Source organism: Poecilia mexicana, unplaced genomic scaffold (assembly GCF_051168715.1).
Source record: "Poecilia mexicana isolate PSO_F unplaced genomic scaffold, ASM5116871v1 scaffold_4, whole genome shotgun sequence".
Taxonomy (NCBI): domain Eukaryota; kingdom Metazoa; phylum Chordata; class Actinopteri; order Cyprinodontiformes; family Poeciliidae; genus Poecilia; species Poecilia mexicana.
The window spans coordinates 1,688,731-1,701,003 of NW_028263373.1; the positions used below are offsets into that span (position 1 = coordinate 1,688,731).

A 12,273-nucleotide genomic window follows, 5' to 3' on the forward strand; every position below is an offset into this window, starting at 1 on the left:
TCAGGGAAAGGGGGCTGAACACTTTTGCACACCGCACTTTTTAGCTTTTATTTGTAAAAACTGTTATGAATCATGTTTAGTTTTGTTTCTACTTCACAAGTATATACCACTTTGTGTTTGTCTTTCCCATAAAATTCTGTGAAAATATATTTCCAGTTGTGACAAAACTGGAAATTCAAGTTCAAGGGCTATGGATACTTTAGAAAGCCACTGTACAAATAGTAAGGCAAGTCCAATGACAGAACCACAACCGCCACAACCAAGTACCCAGTATAGTGTGAAGAAACATCTGAAGGGAATATAACCTTGAACACACCTCGTTAAAATGGGAAATGCCACACAAAGTGGTAGAAAACGAACAAGCTAAGATCCTGTGGGCCTTCCATATACAGGAAGACAAAATGGGAAAAGCAAACCAACTGAACATGGTGATCATTGAGCAGCAGAGCAAAGCAGTTGTTATGATGTAGCTATCCTGAATGAACAGAAGGTACAGAAAAAAACTAGAGAAATACCAAAGGCTAAAAAAACTCCATCATCCTCCTAGAACTTGAGTGGTTGACTTATTTTGGGCTGTCTAGTCCACAATACTAAATTTTGCTCTAGATGGGGTCTGGTGTCCACATGTTAGGCCATTATTTTATGACTTGGTGGTGGTGGAAGATTATAACACATTACAGGTTAGACTCAAGATGTTCAGTGTTTCTTTTGTTGTGTAAGTTTACAAAAGTTAGCAACTGCATATATTTACCATGGTGCTAAACATGGTGATTTAAAATGAATAAGTATTTTTCTGAGAAAAATGTTGTCCACATATCATGTAAAACAATAATTCTTTGTTTTTGGAATCATTAGGTCCCAATCAGCCCATAGATGAATTAATAATGCACTCCATGTGAGAGTTTGGGTCTTAGGAGATTACAAAAAATGTGGAAGGTGAAAGCAACAGTAGTGCTTGTGGTCACTGAAACCCTTGGGGTAATGACCCCTAAACTGGAAGACTGGCTCAAACAAATACCTGGAGATAGATCAGACCTCTTGATACAGAGAAGCACACCTTTGGGAACTGCTAATATACTGTGAAGACCAAGGATCAATGAAGTATTTTTGAATTTGAAAGAAGGGATAACCAGTCATGGAGTAATACAGAATTAGAAATATAAAAATAAAAATCGTTTATTTAAAAAATATTTAAAGTGCCAAAAATATCATGATTATTTATGTTACTGTTAAGACAAAAATTTAAAGATTGATATTTTGTCGTTATCTCAATGTCTCTACTCTGCATACATGCAGATTGTCTAGGTAGTCTAAATTGTCTATTGGCAGGTACATCAGCCAATCTTTTTCTGCAGGTGTTGTGTCTGCCATTAGACAACAGTTTTTGTTTTTATGATATAAAGTGTTTTGAACTGCCCTGCTGCTGAAATGTGCTATACAAATAAACATGATTAATTGATTGAACAGAAATGATTAAAGGAAGTGACAACATTGCTGGTGGGAGATACCATCTAACTGTTGCCTCTTAATTAAAGAAAAATGTATGATAAACTATTTAACTTTGAAATATTGAATGAAAGTTACAAAATATTACTCAAAATTTTCTTGTTCCTGAAAAAAATCAGACCTTGTGTGCTTCAGAAACAAAATGGAATAATCCTTTTGTTGTACCCCTCCTCCTCTGTCAACGTGGTACAATCCGTCAAGTCCAGGTGCAAGCCATTAGTATTAATTGAACTTGTTTCATTTGTTTTGCGTGGAGAAAGAGGTAAGACTCATACAGAATCTCTTAAGACATTTAAGTACATATAGTTTTGTAATTTTGCTGAATGTTGTAGGTTACTTGATGCTTGGATACACCAAAGCATTTGATTTGCAGCATTTTAGCTAGTAATTACCAACCATGTTAGTCAGTGTACCAGAGTTTAAAGGGAAGGTGGCTCACTCCAGAATTAGATAAAACTGTATTTGGTCATTTTCTGTATATCAGTGAGTGATATTATTTCACAGGCACAAATGATCCTAGGTAATAATCATTAGTATTAAGATAATGTTTTAATATTTGAAGATTTTGAGAATCTGTCAATAGAAAGTCAATTATGTAGTACTGTGTACTTCAGTACATTTTCACATACAATAACATCAAATCATATTGTGTACAGCAGGGGTGTCAAACTCAAGGTCTTAAGGGCTGGTGTCCAGCAACTTTTAGATGTGTTTCTGATGCCACATGGCTGGATAAAATGGGGTGGTCATCAACTTGATTGCACTGAGAAGCTAATTCAGTCATATACTTAAGGTGTTTTAGACCAGATAAACATCTAAAAGTTGCAGTACCCTGGCCCTCGAGGCCTGGAGTTTGACACCCCTGGTGTACAGTATCATGTTGTATTCTCTGATCTTTGCAGGAGATGTCAACAACAAGGTCTCAGAGAGCAAACATGATTCCAGTTATTGCTCCTTAGGTGAAGATGAAGGATTTGATGTAAAATACCTCAATTCATTTAAAGGTGAGTTGTGACTATATTATGCACAGGATTCCAGAGTTTATTAAATGATCATTTTTTTTTCTTTTGTTTTACTTTTTCACTTTTAAACTATTTTTATACTGCACATTATTAGCATAGATCATGATCGATGATCATTATAATCAGAACATCTTTCTTATTCCGAAGGAGACAAGCAACTGCTCAAAATACAATAGAAGCGTATGTATATAAAATTTAAAAAAAAAAATTCCCTTCTCACCCTCTCTTTCATCCTCTGAGCTTGGGTCCTCTACCAGAGGCCTGGGAGCTTGAGGGTTCTGCGCAGTATCTTGGCTGTGCCTAGAACTGCACATTTCTGGACTGAGATGTCTGATGTTGTTCCTGGGATCTGTTTTAGCCACTGCTCCAGTTTGGGGGTGACTGCCCCGAGGGCCCCGATGACCACTGGCACCACTGTGGTCTTCACCTTCCAGGTCTTTTCCAGTTCCTCTCTGAGGCCCTGGTATTTCTCCAGTTTCTCATGCTCCTTTTTCCTGATGTTGTAGTCACTTGGTATTGCTACATCCACCACAACGGCTTTCCTCTGTTCTTTATCCACCGCTACAATGTCCGGTTGGTTCGCCATTACCATCTTGTCTGTCTGGATCTGGAAGTCCCACAGGATCTTAGCTCGGTCATTCTCCACCACCTTTGGGGGTGTTCCACACTTCGATCTCGGGGCTTCCAGTCTGAACAGATGTTTCTGTACACTATGCCCGCCACTTGGTTATGTCGTTCCATGTATGCTTTCCCTGCCAGCATCTTGCACCCTGCTGTTATGTGCTGGACTGTCTCAGAGGCCTCCTTGCACAACCTACACCTTGGGTCTTGTCTGGTGTGGTAGATCTGAGCCTCTATTGCCCTGGTGTTTAGGGCCTGTTCCTGGGCAGCCAGGATGAGGGCCTCTGTGCTGTCCTTGAGTCCAGCTTTTTCCAGCCATTGGTAGGATTTCCTGATATCAGCCACTTCAGTTATTTGTCGGTGGTACATCCCATGTAGGGGCCTGTCCTCCCATGATGGTTCCTCCAGCACCTCGTCCTCTGTTCCCCATTGCCTGAGACATTCGCTGAGCACATCGTCCGTTGAGGCTTTTTCCCTGATGTATTTATGGATCTTGGATGTTTCATCCTGGACAGTGGTTCTCACACTCACTAGTCCTCTGCCTCCTTCCTTACGGCTTGTGTACAGTCTCAGGGTGCTGGATTTGGGGTGGAACCCTCCATGCATGGTTAGTAGCTTCCAAGTCTTAACATCTGTGGCCTTCATCTCTTCCATTGGCCAGCTAATTATTCCGGCAGGGTATCTGATTACTGGTAAGGCACATATATCCATATATATATCCATATATCCATGAAAACATGGATATATATATATATATATATCCTTCTCATCGTCCGTGGGTGGTCTCTTTCATCCTCTGAGCTTGGGTCCTCTACCAGAGACCTGGGAGCTTGAGGGTTCTGCGCAGTATCTTGGCTGTGCCTAGAACTGGACATTTCTGGACTGAGCTGTCTGATGTTGTTCCTGGGATCTGTTTTACCCACTGCTCCAGTTTGGGGGTGACTGCCCCGAGGGCCCCGATGACCACAGGCACCACTGTGGTCTTCACCTTCCAGGTCTTTTCCAGTTCCTCTCTGAGGCCCTGGTATTTCTCCAGTTTCTCATGCTCCTTTTTCCTGATGTTGTAGTCACTTGGTATTGCTACATCCACCACAACAACTTTCCTCTGTTCTTTATCCACCACCACAATGTCCGGTTGGTTCTCCATTACCATCTTGTCTATCTGGTTCTGGAAGTCCCGCAAGATCTTAGCTCGGTCATTCTCCACCACCTTTGGGGGTGTTCCCCACTTCGATCTTGGGGCTTCCAGTCCATATTCTGCACAGATGTTTCTGTACACTATGCTCGCCACTTGGTTATGTCGTTACATGTATGCTTTCCCTGCCAGCATCTTGCACCCTGCTGTTATGTCCTGGACTGTCTCAGGGGCCTCCTTGCACAACCTACACCTTGGGTCTTGTCTGGTGTGGTAGATCTGAGCCTCTATTGCTCTGGTGTTTAGGGCCTGTTCCTGGGCAGCCAGGATGAGGGCCTCTGTGCTGTCCTTGAGTCCAGCTTTTTCCAGCCATTGGTAGGATTTCCTGATATCAGCCACTTCAGTTATTTGTCGGTAGTACATCCCATGTAGGGGCTTGTCCTCCCATGATGGTACCTCTAGCACCTCGTCCTCTGTTCCCCATTGCCTGAGACATTCGCTGAGCACATCGTCTGTTGAGGCTTTGTCCTTGATGTATTTATGGATCTTGGATGTTTCATCCTGGACAGTGGCTCTCACACTTGCTAGTCCTCTGCCTCCTTCCTTACGGCTTGTGTACAGTCTCAGGGTGCTTGATTTGGGGTGGAACCCTCCATGCATGGTTAGTAGCTTCCAAGTCTTAATATCCGTGGCCTTTATCTCTTCCATTGGCCAGCTAATTATTCCAGCAGGGTATCTGATTACTGGTAAGGCATAGGTGTTTATTGCATGGATCTTGTTCTTGCCATTGAGCTGGCTTCTCAGGACTTGCCTTATTCATTGGAGGTATTTGACTGTGGCTCCTTTCCTTGTGACCTCATCGAGGTTGCCATTTGCTTGTGGTATTCCCAGGTACTTGTAACTGTCCTCAACAAATATATGGAGGACTGAGTTTTGAAATTACAAGTACAAAATAATGAGTTGCATTCAGTTGACAAAAAATGTTTAAGTAACCACAGAAAGACATCCAATTAGATCAATTAACTGATTTTGAAAAATGTTAATTTCAATTGCTACTATTTGATATATCTGCATTGTTTAAAGTTTATCCTACTTATTATGTGTACCTACAGGTTGGGGTGTGTTCAAAAAGCAGATTTCCTTATTGAGTACAGAGAAGTCATAAGTAGAAAGGAACAAGAAAACCGACTGAAAGTTTACCATGATACACTCGAGGTTCTTATGTTTGATTTCAACTTCAATGGACAAAAGCTTTGGTATGCGACTGTTTCAAGGTTGTTGTGTTTTTATTTTACATCTAAATACAGTGATGTAAACATTTTCAGCTTCATCAGTAAAAGTAGTTTTAGTTGGTAGAGGAATATCCTTCTGACATGCAAACACCAAATATGCAAAATCCTTTCCCTTGCATGGTATAATTATTCTTATTTTCATACTTAATATTTTAGTGTTGATGTTGCCAGAGAGGATGGATGATTGGGGAGGCTGGTAAATGATCAGATGAACCCAAACAGCAAAATGAAAGTTAAAAGAGTGGATGGAAGACCTCATCTGTTTATTTGCACTCAAATATATTGGTCCAGGGGAAGAAATCACTTATAATTATGGTGATTTTGACTGGCCATGGAGAAGAAAGGTGCTTATAAGTGTGAAAATACTATCAAAAATCATTCAAGTAGCACTGAAGACATATTTGAAGGATATGTCAAGTTGTAGTACAGGGTTTCATTATAGTTGAAAACAAGAAGTGGACAAGCACATACAGTAGGTGGACTTCATTTTTCTATTGAGAAGTATGGACTCATTCAGTGTACATCCCTTCATTTCAGATTTCCAAAGATGAACTGTCAGGTTGGTGATGTGGACGCATGCGGATCCTGTTCAACCAACCCTCCAGAGGTAATTTTGGTCTCCAATGACCAACTTACTCTCTAAAATAAAGTAATTGAAATGATATTAAGTATTGTTCAAACACACATGTGTTGTGTAATATTAGATATGTTAGCTGCATAAAAAGGGAGGACTGCGTTTTGAAATTACAAGTATAGAAGAATGAAAATTACATTTAGAAGCGCACATACACACAGGTCCTGTGTAATACTCAAAATGTAAGGTGCAGGAATAAGGAGGACTGAGTTTTGAAATTACAAGTACAGAAGAATGAAAGTTACATTGAGAAGCACGCATACACACAGGTTCTGTGTAATACTCAAAATGTAAGGTGCAGGAATAGGGAGGACTGTTTTCTATATTGGGAACAAACATTTAGTGAGTGAAGTATGGACTCATTCAGTGTACATCCCTTCATTTCAGATTTCCAAAGATGAACTGTGTCAGGCTGGTGACATGGATGCATGTGGATTCTGTTCAACCAACCCTCCTGAGGTAATTTTGGTCTCCAATGACCAACTTATTCTCTAAATTAAAGTAATTGAAATGACATTACGTAGAGTACAAACACATAGGTGTTGTGTAGTACTAGATTTGTTGGTTGCATAAAAAGGGAGGACTGAGTTTTCAAATTACAAGTATAGAAGAATGAAAATTACATTTAGAAGTGCACATTTTGGTCTCCAACGACCAACTTTTTCTCTAAAATAAAGTAATTGAAATGATATGAAGTACTGTTCAAACACACATGTGTTGTATAATCCTACATATGTTGGCTGCATAAAAGTGGAGGACTGGCTTTTGAAATTACAAGTATAGAAGACTGAAAGTTACATTGAGAAGCGCACATACACACAGGTCCTGTGTAATACTCAAAATGTAAGGTGCAGGAATAAGGAGGACTGAGTTTTGAAATTACAAGTACAGAAGAATGAAAGTTACATTGAGAAGCACGCATACACACAGGTTCTGTGTAATACTCAAAATGTAAGGTGCAGGAATAAGGAGGACTGAGTTTTGAAATTACAAGTACAGAAGAATGAAAGTTACATTGAGAAGCACGCATACACACAGGTCCTGTGTAATACTCAAAATGTAAGGTGCAGGAATAGGGAGGACTGAGTTTTGAAATTACAAGTACAGCAGAATGAAAGTTACATTGAAAAGCATGCATACACACAGGTCCTGTGTAATACTCAAAATGTAATGTGCAGGAATAGGGAGGACTGAGTTTTGAAATTACAAGTACAGAAGAATGAAAGTTACATTGAGAAGCACGCATACACACAGGTCCTGTGTAATACTCAATATGTAAGCTGCAGGAATAGGGAGGACTGCTTTCTACATTGGGAACAAACTCACATTTAGTGAGTGTTCTTTACATTTCAGATTTCAACCAACCCTCCAGAGGTAATTTTGGTCTCCAACGACCAACTTATTTTCTAAGATAAAGTCTTTGAAATTATATTGAGTACCAGTGGTCCCCAACCTTTTTATCACCGCGGACCGGTCAAGACTTGGCAATTTTTCTGAGGCTCGGGTTCTTTTTTTACCCTTAATTTCCCCTTACAGCAATCTTAGAACGTTGCTCACGATAATTGTAACTGTTCATCCTGCCATCTGTGGCATGATCGCATCCAGTCGTTGGAACATTGGGACTGCTCTGATCTAAAATCAGGCATATTCTAGCAACTTGTAGGGTTTTTACTTGATTGGGAGCTAGAACTCAACCTGTTGAACTTGACAGGTAGCCAATCAGAAAGCGCGGTGACGTAGCTCATGGAGGGGAATCCCAAAGAGCTGAGCAGACATGCACAAATGAGTCCGGTGGACATCGAAGATATGTGGAAATGGCATGAATGTTTATTCAGCATTTCGTACAAAGAATATCCATAGAAATGATGAGGAGTGGAGTTGGAGCAAAATTGCTACCACAGTTGATAAACCCGGTAACTTTTCAGCTATCCATTAAATTAACGTGACATTATTTTGTACTAAAGCCTGCTCACATGGCAAGATTTGCTCCTGTTATGTGGCTGGACACACGAACCTGTTGTACTTTTATCAGCTCTGTGGTCACAGAAGTTTGGAAAATCGTCTGAATCCTAAAATCATGCCGTGTGAACCAGACTTAAGACTTACAAGCTCTATGTCTCTCGTCTCGATAACTGCCATAATGCTCTCAGACTCTGGTCGCTCTGGCAACGTTCACACATCCCTTCAAAATAAGATTTGAATATGCCACAAAAACGAACATTTATTTTCATGAAAATTTTAACTCACAACTATAAATTAATGGGAGTCCTGAGCTTGTTTCTCTGCAATGAGATGATCCCACCTGGGAAACGATGACACCCAATGCAGAGGGTGCTTGGTGTGTAATGGCAAAGCAGTTTGAAGCTTCATTGCCTCATTAGTAAGCCAGTGCATATTATGCAGAGTGGGCTTGGAACATGGGAGTCACCTACAGGTTCAGGATAAATCCACTCTCCTGTCTGTGGTCTTTCTCCGCTTTTCCAAAGAAACTTTCCAAAGACATCGCTTTCTTACTCATTGTGGGCTCAATGTTGCCGCACAAGACGTAACCGAGAGAATCCAGTTAAAGGGTTTTCAAAATAATGGATCCTCCAGACTCAGACAATACGTAACATGTAAATATTTTTCTTGTGCGACCCAGTACCAATTGGTCAATCAATCAATCAATCAAATTTTATTTGTATAGCACATTTCAGCAGCAAGGCATTTCAAAGTGCTTTACATGATTTTCAAAACATCGTTTGACAAGGAAACAGTGAGAAAGAAAAATAAAAAGAAAGGATGAAATCATTAAAAAGATTAAAAACATCAAATACGTTGAAAGCATTAATTGCCATAAGCAACTCTAAACAGGTGGGTTTTAAGCTGAGATTTAAAGGCACCCAGTGTTTCAGCTGTTTTACAGTTTTCTGGAAGTTTGTTCCAAATCCGTGGTGCATAGAAACTGAATGCTGCTTCTCCTCGTTTGGTTCTGGTTCTGGGGATGCAGAGCAGATCAGAACCAGAAGATCTGAGGGGTCTAGACGGTTGGTACAGCAATAACAGATCTTTAATGTATTGTGGTGCTAAACCATTCAGTGATTTATAAACTAGCAACAGTATTTTAAAGTCTATCCTCTGAGCTACAGGGAGCCAGTGTAGGGCCTTTAAAACTGGTGTTATGTGCTCTATCTTCTTGGTTTTAGTGAGAACACGAGCAGCAGCATTCTGGATCAGCTGCAGCTGTTTGATTGATTTATTAGTCAGACCTGTGAAGACGCTGTTGCAGTAATCAATGCGGCTAAAGATAAACGCATGGATGAGTTTCTCTAGATCGTGCTGAGACATTAGTCCTCTAATCCTGGAGATGTTCTTCAGGTGATAGAAGGCCGACTTTGTGACTGTCTTAATGTGGCTCTGAAGGTTCAGGTCAGAGTCCATCACTACTCCCAGGTTTCGGGCCACAGAGTCCACAGACTCGTACTACTCCGCGGTCCTGTGGTTGGGGATGACTGTTAAGTACGGTTCAAACACACAGGTCTTGTGTAATACTTGATATGTAAGCCACATAAAAAGGGAGGACTGAGTTTTGAAATTACATGTACAAAAGAATGAAAGTTACATTTAGAAGCGCTCATACACACAGGTCCTGTGTAATACTCAAAATGTAAGGGGAAGGAATAAGGAGGACTACGTTTTGAAATTACAAGTACAGAAGAATGAAAGTTGCATAAAGAAGCGCTCATACACACAGGTCCTGTGTAATACTCAAAATGTAATGGGCAGGAATAGGGAGGACTGTTTTCTAAATTGGGAACAAACTCATATTCAGTAAGTGTTCTTTACATTTCAGATTTCCAAAGATGAACCGTGTCAGGTTGGTGACGTGAATTCATGCAGATCCTGTTCAACCAACCCTCATGAGGTAATTTTGGTCTCCAACGACCAACTTATTTTCTAAAATAGAGTTTTTGATATGATATTAAGTACTGTTCAAACACACAAGTCTTGTGTAACACTTGATATGTAAGCTGCATAAAAGGGGGGAACTGAGGTTTGAAATTACACATATAAAAGAATGAAAGCTACATTTAGAAGCGCACATACACACAGGTCCTGTGTAATACTCAAAATGTAAGGTGCAGGAATAAGGAGGACTGAGTTTTGAAATTACTAGTACAGAAGAATGAAAGGTACATTGAGAAGCATGCATACAAAAAGGTCTTGTGTAATGCTCATCAGGTATGTTGCAGAAATTTCAAAAACTGAGTTTTGAAATTACAGGTAGAAAAGAATGAAAATTACTTTTAGAAGCGCACATACACACAAGTCCTGTGTAATACTCAAAATGTAAGGTGCAGGAATAAGGAGGACTGAGTTTTGAAATTACTAGTACAGAAGAATGAAAGGTACATTGAGAAGCATGCATACAAAAAGGTCTTGTGTAATGCTCATCAGGTATGTTGCAGAAATTTCAAAAACTGAGTTTTGAAATTACAGGTAGAAAAGAATGAAAATTACTTTTAGAAGCGCACATACACACAAGTCCTGTGTAATACTCAAAATGTAAGGTGCAGGAATAGGGAGGACTGAGTATTGAAATTACAAGTAAAGAAGAATGAAAGTCACATTTAGGAGGGCACATACACACAGGTCTTTTGTAATGCTCATCATGTAAGTTGCAGAAATTTGGAAAACTGAGTTTTGACATTACTAGTAGAAAAGATAGAAAATTACACTTAGAAACGCACATACACACAGGTCCTGTGTAATACTCAAAATGTAAGGTGCAGAAATAGGGAGGACTGTTTTCTACATTTTCAACAAACTCACATTTATTGAGTGTTCTTTACATTTCAAATTTCCAAAGATGAACTGTGTCAGGTTGGTGACATGGATGTATGCGGATCCTGTTCAACCAACCCTCCTGAGGTAATTTTGCTCTCCAACAACCAACTTAGATTCTTATATAAAGTCACTAAAATAATATGAAGTACTCTTCAAACACACAGGTCTTGTATAATACTTATCATGTAAGATGTAGAAATGTGGAAGACTGAGTTTTGAAATTAGAGGTAGAAAAGAATGAAAGTTAAATTTAGATGCACACAGACACATGGATCCTGTGTAATACTCAACTTGACAGGTTCATACATTAGGTAGACATTGTTTATTTTAATTTTTTTTTAGAAACAATCATTCAGTATTCATATACTGATATAAATTTGTTATCAAAGAATTACTGATTACACTTTAAAAATTAGGTATCTTCATGTTATTAAAGGTAAGTTTAAACAGTAATGATTTCTTAGTTAATGTCAAGTTGTCATAACAAAGACATTTTGAATAATGTCAACTTTGTATTAAAAGTGTCATAATTTACCGAATGACGCTTTATGACAACAGTCATAAATATTCATGAAGGCTTATTCATGTTCATGACATGTGTTGTCATGTTTATGACAGTGTCATGACAGTCTTATTCACCCCCCTTCAAATAAAGTGTTACCGAAATATTCTTGCTGAAATGCTTTCAATGTATACAAAATATGTTTTTAATCAACAGGTCTGTCCAGAACAAAGTTCAAGTGAGGTGACATCATCAGAAGAGGAGTATGTTCCTGATTCCCTAGATGATTCAGACATCTCATGGGATGACAGATGCACTGCACAGAAATATGGACCAGTTATAGTCCATATTTCCATGTTTGGACTTCTTAATGCACATAAATTGTATGTTTTTTGTATGTGTATGCTGTGGTCCTGATAAATAAAATTGGCCCTGATAATTACTGTTGGTGTCATGGGTGGAGCCAAGCACCTCATTATCTTTTGTCCTTTTAATACAGCATTGCATCAGGTTCTCATATTTTGAGTTCTGATGTGTGTATCTAAATTTTTAAGTGAGATCTATGTTGTGTAGCTCAAACAAGATTTTTGACAACTTACTACGTCTTTCTAGCATAAGTGGAAAGGGGTGTCCGTTTAATGTTGCAAAAAACTGGTTTGAAAAAATTGTCCTGCTAATACATATAAACCCGTATGTGTGTGTGTGTGTGTGTGTGTGTGTGTGCGTGTGTGTGT

General features: G+C 39.3%; 1 long non-coding RNA gene across 1 annotated transcript in view; it reads left to right on the forward strand.

Moving 5' to 3' along the window:
* Positions 1–11,978, forward strand: part of LOC148159863 (uncharacterized) — a 13,988-nt gene extending 2,010 nt beyond the window's left edge. Inside the window, exons 1-5 of the long non-coding RNA XR_015762619.1 lie at positions 1–2,510; positions 6,114–6,183; positions 6,598–6,669; positions 10,043–11,121; positions 11,756–11,978. The exon at positions 1–2,510 is cut by the window's left edge and continues 2,010 nt beyond it. This is a non-coding gene — a long non-coding RNA (uncharacterized LOC148159863). The remainder of the gene's footprint in view (positions 2,511–6,113; positions 6,184–6,597; positions 6,670–10,042; positions 11,122–11,755) is intronic.
* The last annotated feature ends 295 nt before the right edge of the window (positions 11,979–12,273 follow it).